Source organism: Galeopterus variegatus, unplaced genomic scaffold, assembly GCF_000696425.1.
Source record: "Galeopterus variegatus unplaced genomic scaffold, G_variegatus-3.0.2 Scaffold6789, whole genome shotgun sequence".
Classification (NCBI taxonomy): domain Eukaryota; kingdom Metazoa; phylum Chordata; class Mammalia; order Dermoptera; family Cynocephalidae; genus Galeopterus; species Galeopterus variegatus.
The window spans coordinates 76,487-85,230 of NW_007732900.1; positions in this window are offsets into that span (position 1 = coordinate 76,487).

An 8,744-nucleotide genomic window follows, 5' to 3' on the forward strand; every position below is an offset into this window, starting at 1 on the left:
TACGGGTGTGACACTGAGGGTTGCGATCCCGTTGCCATCCCCGGTACGGGTGTGACACTGAGGGTTGCGATCCCGTTACCGGTCAGTAAAAAAGACAAAAAGGAAAAAAAAAAAAAAAGGAAATTAGAAAATACCTTGAGACAAACAAAAAAATGAAAACACAACAGGCCAAAATGTGTGAAATGCAGCAAAAACTGTTTTTGAAGTAAACTAAGAGGAAAGTTCATAGTGATAGACGCCAGATAAAAAAGGACAAGGCTCTTAAATGAGTAAGTTAAGTTTACACCCCAAGGAACTAGAAATAGAAGATAAACTATGCACAAAGTTAGCAAAAAGAAGGAAATAACAAAGATTAGAGCAGAAATAAATGAAATAGAAAATAGAAAAATAATAGAAAAATCAACAAAACAGAGCTGGTTTTTTTGCAAAGATAAAGTTGACAAACTTTTAACTAGATTAACTAAGAAAAGAGAAGACTCAAGCAAAATTATAAATGAAAGAGAAGACTGATACACAACTAACACAGAAACACAAAGGATCGTGAGATACTGTTCTGAACAATTATATGCCAACAAATTGAAAAACCTAGAAGAAAGAAATAAATTCCTAGAAATTTACAACCTACCAAGACAAAATCATGAAGAAATAGAAAGTCTGAACTGACCTATAGCTAGTATGTATGGACATTGAATTAGCAATCAAAAAACTCTAAACAAAGAAAAGTTCAGAACCAGATGGCTTCACTGGTGAATTCAACCAAACATTCAAAGAAGAATTAATGTCAATTCTTCTCAAACTCTTTCAGAAAATTGCAGAGTGAGAAACACTTCCAAACCATTTTATGAGGAAGGCATTACCCTGACACCAAAGCCAGACAAAGACACCACAAGAAAATAAAACTACAGGCCAATATTCCTGATGAATATAGATGCAAAAATCCTCAACAAAATACTACCAAACTGAATCTGAGAGCATAACAAAAGAATCATTTATCATAGCCAAGTGGGATTTATTCCTAGAATGCAAGGGTGGTTCAAAATACAGAATTCAATTAACATGATACACTAACAGAATAAAGGGTAAAAATCACATGATCATCTCAATAGATGCAGAAAAAAGTGTTTGACAAAATTCAACACCTTTTTATCATAAAATCTTTCAACGAACTATGAACAGAAGGACATTACCTCAACATAATAAAGGCCATATGTGAAAAACCCACAACTAACATCATACTCAGCAGTGCAAAACTGAAAGGCGTTTCTCTAAGATCAGGAACCCACTCTGAGCACTTCTGTTTAACACAGTACTGGACCTCTTCACCAGAGCAATTGGGCAAGTTCTAGCCAGAGCAATTAGTCAAGAAAAAGAAATAAAAGTCATCCAAATTAGAAAGGAACTAAAATTACCCTTTTTTCAGATGACAGAATCTTATATTTAGAAAACCCTAAAAACGCCCTTTAAAAACTGTTAGAACTAATAAATAAATTCAGTAAAACTGCAGGATACAAAATAAACTTGCAAAAATCAGTTGTGTTCTTTTACACTAACAATGAATTATCTGAAAAGGAAACTAGAAAAACAATTCCAGCAGACCTATAGCCAACAGTAACGTATTGTCCATTTAAAAATTTGTTAAGAAGGCAAATTTTATGTTAAGTGTTCTTACTACGATATAATATTTTTTTACAAAAAGGTACATAAAGCAGACCACCACATTGCAACCTGTCAAAGGAAGTTACCTGAGAACTCATTACAGTCATAAAGCCCTTCACCCACTCTGCAGGGAGCCAAAGCCAGCCAGACCCAGTCTGGCCTCTTTGGGGCCCAGGTGCTCTGGGAGGCACGTTCACACGTTCAGGCCCTGTCCTGCCTGCTTGAAGAACGTCCTCCCCACCATTGCCTCCTCACAGCTCAGAATCCTTCCTTTACCAAGGAATGGGCTACTGTAAATGACTCACACAGGGGTCTTGAGCCACATGCCTTAATGGTGGAACTGCAGACAGAGGGAAAGAGCATATTTAAGAACAGAACCTACTCTGGCTTCCCAAATGAGACTACAGGGGAGGTTCCGTGTTCTGTCTCTACTCTGTGCCTCCTCATGGATACCACACCAGCTCCCACTGCTGGTCTGTATGGCAGCACAGTGCTGCAGCCATGCAGGGCCTGGTGCATTCTATGAGGCTGCGTGCACTGTCCTCACAAAACTCATGCCGGGCCAGGAGAGCACAGCCTGGTGTGCACAGTGGTTGACAGTATGGACTCATCTGCCAAGACTCACATCTAAGCTCTAGCTTACCAGCTGTGTGACATTGGATAGTGTACTTAACCTCTGTGCCTCAGTGGATTCAGGATAAGATGGGCATGATGAGGACATCAAGTCAGTCAGGTTGCTGTGAGGCTAAAGGACTTCCAGCAGGCTTGCACAAAGAAAGGACTCCTCACATGTGAGTTACCCTGCTGCTGCTTCCATGATGATGTTCTAGGAAGCAGGACATATGGTACCCCCTTAGTGCCCAATAAAACTGGCACGTGAAAGGGCTGAGGGAACTGCAGAAGATCCGGTGGTACTCCAGACTCAGTCAGGGCGTCTCCTAAGGTTGGAAAAGAAGACAGATTCTTCGAATCATTCAGCAAGCAGAGAGGGCTCAACTATCAAGGCCCAAGAACGCAATCATCCTAGGAAAACTGCAGAGGCTGCAGCTGAGCAGAGGTCAGAGAAAAACAGATTCAGACCCAGGGCCCTGGAAGGGGATGATGGCCCCCATGACCCCACCTCTATCCCTGGCCAGCTGGACCAGCCAAGTCCAGAACTGGACTGGACGTTGCCTGAGGCACAAAGAGATCTCCTGCTATTTATTGCTGATGTGCTGCTCTTGCCAACTTGGGTTCAATAGGGGCCACCTGCAGAGGCTGAGACAGGAGCCTCATGGGACAGAGGTCAGAGGTACCCTGTTGGGGGAGGAAAAACCAGGCAGAAGCTCTGGAGAAGGCTTGGAGACATCACTACCCATCTGACAGCTGTTGGACCTGTCCTGGAAAAACCAGAGGGAGGAGGAAGAGAAGCCTGTGGAAGCGGCGAGGGAATGAAGGCCCAGCCTCCTGTCATATCTCCTGCAGGGCTCAGCCACAGAACAAGCCAGACCCCAGGAGAGGAGCCTCCGAGGTGAGGAGGTGGGGGAGTGGGGAATCTGTCCACCTGCTCACTCACGCCACAGACACTTCCTGAACATCTCGATGAAGTGAGTCACAAGACAGACACTACCGAGAGGGGCAAGCTGCCCCCCACCCACCCCAGCAGGGACAGCTAACTCCTGAAATCACATGGGGGGAGTGCTCATCAGTACTCACCAGCGCACCCTGACTGCGGCACAGCATGATCAGTGCTGAAGGCAGGGCAGTGAATGATCTGACCCAGTCTGAGGGTCAGTGGAGGTGATGCAGGGGAGCGGGAACCTTGTGTGCAAGCCGGCAGGGAGAAGCGCACTCCAGGAAGTGCGTGTGACACAACAGAGTCCAAGAGGCAAGAATCATCCCATCAGGGTCCAGCACAAAGTACTTGGGACCCTCATTGGACAACAGAGACCAGAGGCCCTTAGTGGGCACACACTTGGCTGATTTTACTAGGAACCAGCCTCTGCTTGGCTCCAGGGGCCTCAGATGGGATCAGTAGGACCCAGGGCCTGCTTCAGACTGGATCTCCCTCAAGGTGTCTACAAGTGAACTCTATACTCAAGTCCAGCATTCTGGTTGGCCCACTGGCTTTCCCAAACCCTTTTTATACCTTGGAAATGAGACATGCCCTGAAATCAGACAGTCCGGTCAGCATATGTATGTCTTCCATTCCTCTCTAGTGGTCATTGAATGTCACAGGGAAATGCCCTGACACTGTCCACAACAAGGAGAGAATAAGGAGACCCAGAGAGAGTCCCAGAGAACTGCCCACAAGAGGGCCTGATGGGGTAGAAGAGCCCTGAGCATCTAGCATTGAGGGGCAGCCCTGAACTGCTCTGCAACTTGGGACAGTCACAGGCCTTTCAACTCACCTGAAAAATAATGGGGTAGACCCTAACCAGTGCTCTCAACCCCACCTGCCCATTAAAATCTCCTCAGGTGAGCCTTTTTAATGAAGGGCTCAGACTGGCACACCTTAGAGGGACAACTGGACAGGATGTGCTCCTGATGTGAGGTAGCAGATTTGCACTGACCATAACATCACCTAAGAAGGATTCTTGCCAAATTGAAACTGGGTCCAAGCAGCCTCCAAATCTAACCACTAATTTTCAACAAATGTGGGAGGATAGAAGAACAAGTAAAATTATACCACAAAGATGCAATCAGCCAGACCCAGTATGTGTGACATTCTAAGAATGCATAACCCGACTTCTTCAGCAAATGAAGAAAGAAGGGAGGAGGGGGAATCTCGTAGGATAAATGAATCTGGGAAGACAACCAAATGCAGTATGCAGGCTTGTTTAGACTCTGATCCAAACAAAAGAACATAAAAATCTGTCTTTGAGAACACTGGTGAAATTTCAGTATGGACTGAGTATTAAATGATGTTCAGAAATCATTGTTAATCCTTTAGGTGTCATCCTTTGCTGCGTAACAAACATCCCCAAAACTTAATGGTTAAAATAATAACCATTTATTCTGCAATCTGAGATAGGCTCAACTGGGTGGTTCTTCTGTTGAATGTGGTACCAGCCAAGGTCATTCAAATGGCTCCATTCAACAGGGAGCCCAGATGGGCTGGAATATTCTAGAGGTCTTCATTCACATGTCTACTGCCTTCACTGTGGTGGCTGGGGCTCCTGTAGCTATCTGAGCCTCCCTCTTCATGGAGTCTCAGAATTCCTGCTCTAGCCTGAGATTCCCTACATGGCAGCTGGGTCCCATGAAGGGAAAAGCAGAAGCTACAAGGCCTGTTAAACCTGGGTTTGGATGGCAGTGATGTTAGGGCAGGTGACCCTTGCCCAGCAGCTGGACTAGGACAGGAGAACTGAGCTGAGTGCATCTAGCTGAACAGATAGCCAGTGTGGTGGACAGTGTCTGGACAACCCCTGCGGCCCTGTTGCCCTTAGGAACATCCTTCCTCTCTGTGGGAGGAAGGGATAGCAAAGAGGGTTGCTGGGGATAATGTTGTAAAACATATAGGAGGTGCTCAGCCACCACTGGTTCACAAGATCTGGAAGGTATCACTGTTGAGCTTTCAAATGAGCATCCGTCTGGCAGTGGCACACTGAGTCCAGGGGATTAATAAATGAGCACTCCGTTCTACCCCATCAGGGGACAACACCCCACTCCCAGAGGCAGCCACAGGAACTGCTGTGTGAAACAATGAGTGAGGCATCAGCACATGCTTTACCAGAAGAGCTGCAGCTCCGGCTGCTTCTTAATGCCTGGGGCGTCGAGCACAGTTCCTGCCTGTCGACTGACTGCTCCCTGCCTGGCAGGTTTCAGTTTTCTCTTCCTGAAAGAGCTATGGAGACCTAATAAGAACAGACACCACTGTTAAAGTGCCAGCCATCTGCCAGTCTAGGGACACTGGGGTGAGTATGACTCAGTACTTACCCCAAGAGCTCCAAGTCTGGGAACGGAGACACACAAGTGAATCAGCAGTTTCTGGTCTATGGTCTTTGTCAGCCTCAGGACAGCCAGTGAGTGGGAGCTCTACCATGTGGCAAGTGGGTGCCCAGGACAGGAGGCTGCCTTGCACAGGCTTGCAGACAAATCACTGCAATTGCATGCAGTACACTCTACCATCACTGCCCACACAGCTACAGGGACGGGGCGGGCCTGGGCAGCCCTGCCCTGCCACCTCTGGGCCCGGTGTTTCCTATCTATGGAATCGGGTGGACTCGGGCTGTGGGCTCTGAGGTCTAGTGGCCATTCTCCTCTAGTTCATTTCTGCTCCCTTCTCCTCGTATCCCGGCCCTCCCTGCAGGTGGCATTAATATACCCCCAAGTAGGAAGCAAGCTCTCCACTCAAAGCAGAAGCTCTAATGGCAAACCACTGATATTCAGAAAAGGCTTAATTACACACTTTCTTTTTTCCAGCACTGAATAAATAACAAAACTCAAGTTGTCTCTACCTGGCTGGCTGGCCTTTTATTCCGTCCCACCCCCACCCCACCCTTCAAGGCTTTCTCTCTGCTAATTAGTTGTTATTTCATAATGCAGTCTTAATAGCTCAATAAAATGCATGGCATGGGCATTTGGGGTGGGCAGGACTGTGGTGGTCCTGTGTGCAGTCACATGCTCACTGCTGGACAGCTGCTGTGGGGCGGCCGGGTCTGAGCAGGGATGGCCACTTGGAGAGGGGAACCTCTCGTGGAGGGGGCCACCTTGGTGGGAGGGGGTCACATTACTGGTGTGGAAGGGCCCAGGCATAGGATGGGAGGCTTACAAGGTGAAACCAGGCCAGTGCAGTGAAGGGCTGCACCAGGGTGGGAGTCAGGAGAAGCTCCGCAGGTGCCGGGGAGAAGAGGCCTCCTTGCCCAGGGAGAGGCAGCAAGACCACCTCTGCACCAGGACGTGCGCGGGCTGCATAAACACCCTCAAAGAAGAGCCAGGAAAGACAGCAGCTGCCGTGAGCAGAGGGATGGGGGACAAGAGGAAGCTGTCCAGTGTCCCAGGCCCAGAGTCCATCCTGGGCTGCACTCACGCCATGAAAACCCCATTACCCCTGCCCTGATGCCTCTGCTTCCACCTATACCACGGCCAAGGGAAGGACTCCTGCTCCTCACACACTACCCTCCCAACCCAACCCAACCACCTCTCCCGGGTCAGCTCAGCCCTCACCCTGCTTGCAGAGAAGGAAAGGCAGCTCTGTCCCATGCTCAGTGTGTGTGTGGCCCGGGGGAGGCAGAAGGGGAGAGCAGGGGTGTAGATGCACAGGAGACTAGGCACCATGGTTCATTGTCACACCAGTGGGGGCAGAATAGGACCGGGGGACATGGGGGTGCTGAGCATTTTTGAAGACGTAGCCAGTGGTGGGAACCATCTCTCCTCGTGCAGCCTCTCTGTGCCAGGCACGTGAATATGCAGCAGGTTATGAGTTCCTAGAAGTAAGTGTACTGAGTGACAGAAATTGAAGACAAGGACTCTGGGGTTCAAAGAGGTGAAGCAATTTGCTCAGTGTCCCTGAGAACTCACACCGTCTGACTCCACAAACATCCCATTTGTCCTCACACCACGCTCAGCAAGACAGCGAGGGCCTGGCAGGGTGGGAGAGGAGAGGGCACTGCCTCACACCAGAGGAGAGGAGAGGCTGCTTGTTCGAGAACACGGGGGAGGGACAGGCTGGCGGGCACCCACTGACATTTAGGGTTCTGAGACAGAAAGACTTATAGAAGCCGTGTCATCTGCTCTCCATCTTCCCAGTGAGGTTGGAGGAGCTCGTGGCTGAGAAAGTGGGGTGCGGGGGCAGGTGTGGACACTGGGTGAAGATGGTGAGGTTTATGATTCCAGAAAGAGAAGCCAGTCAGAAAACGAAGTCCCAGGGAAGCAGGAAACCAAGTGGCAGCCAACAGAAAACAGCCATCTGGAAGTGAGGAGGCACCCGGAGGTTCTGGGGAGTCAGGGGAGACCCCCAAGATGAAGTAGGCCACCGTGTCCCCACGGGTCCCCCAGCCGTGGAGCACACGGAGCTGACAGGCTTGAGTGCTCTCCTGGAGTCTGGATAGAACTCCTGACATTGGGAGGGGACTGCAGCACGCCAGCAGGGCAGAAGGCTCACCTTCACAGAAACATCCAGAACAGTGTTTAATATCTGGGCACTGCGGCCAAGCCAAGTCAATGTGTAAAACTAACCTTCACACTGAGCTTCAGTTTTCTTGATTTATAAATGAAAATAATTCTTTCCTCACAGATTGGTTAAAAGGACGTCATAAAGTAGCACATAAAGGCTGCCCCAGAGAGCCTGTCCCAGCAGCATTTTCTGCCCCCTGCCAGACTCTCTGGAGCCCCAGCTGACCGTCACCACTGGACCTGAAGCCGCTGAGGGTGGGGCTGCATCTTCCTCCCAATAAGTCCTCCCAGAGGCCTGCCCCGGGAGCTGCTTCAACCAGCTCTGTGCTGTGACTATGACACGGCTCTTACACTGGACAGTCAGCCCATCTGCCCCGCCAGACATTCTTGAGGGTGAGCAGTTTCCTGCTCATTTCTGCAGCCGGTGACCTGCACAGACCCTGGCACACAGGAGGTGTGGGGAGTGACTGAAGGACCGGGTGTATTGAGGGGATTTTAGGTGGGATGCGGGGACTCCATCCACTGCTTTTCCAAAGCTCAAATCCCCCTTGCACTGACCCGCTGCCCACCTGCTTCCCCCGCCTTCTCAGCTGACCAGCAGGACTCAGCTCTATGCTCCGAGCAATAGTGCTCACCTCCCACAGTCCTCCCTTCCCTGGGTCTCTTGGCAGCTTTCTGTCACTTAAAAACACCAGGTTCAGCCCTGTGTACACACACACACACACACACACACACACACACACACACACACACACACACAGTTGGTTCCGTTTCTCTGGAGAACTCAGAGAAATACACTCAGAGGTTAAGCACTGTGCCCAAAGAAAGGTAAATTCTATGAGGCCAAGTTTGAATCTGGGACAGCCTGAAACCCTCTCAGCTTTCCTCCTCCCCAATGAACTTTCCACTGATCTTTGGAGAAAGGAGAAATTTTATGTCCTTTTTGCCAACCTCAGCTATATCTGCTTGCTGCTGTCTGAATGTCTGTGTGG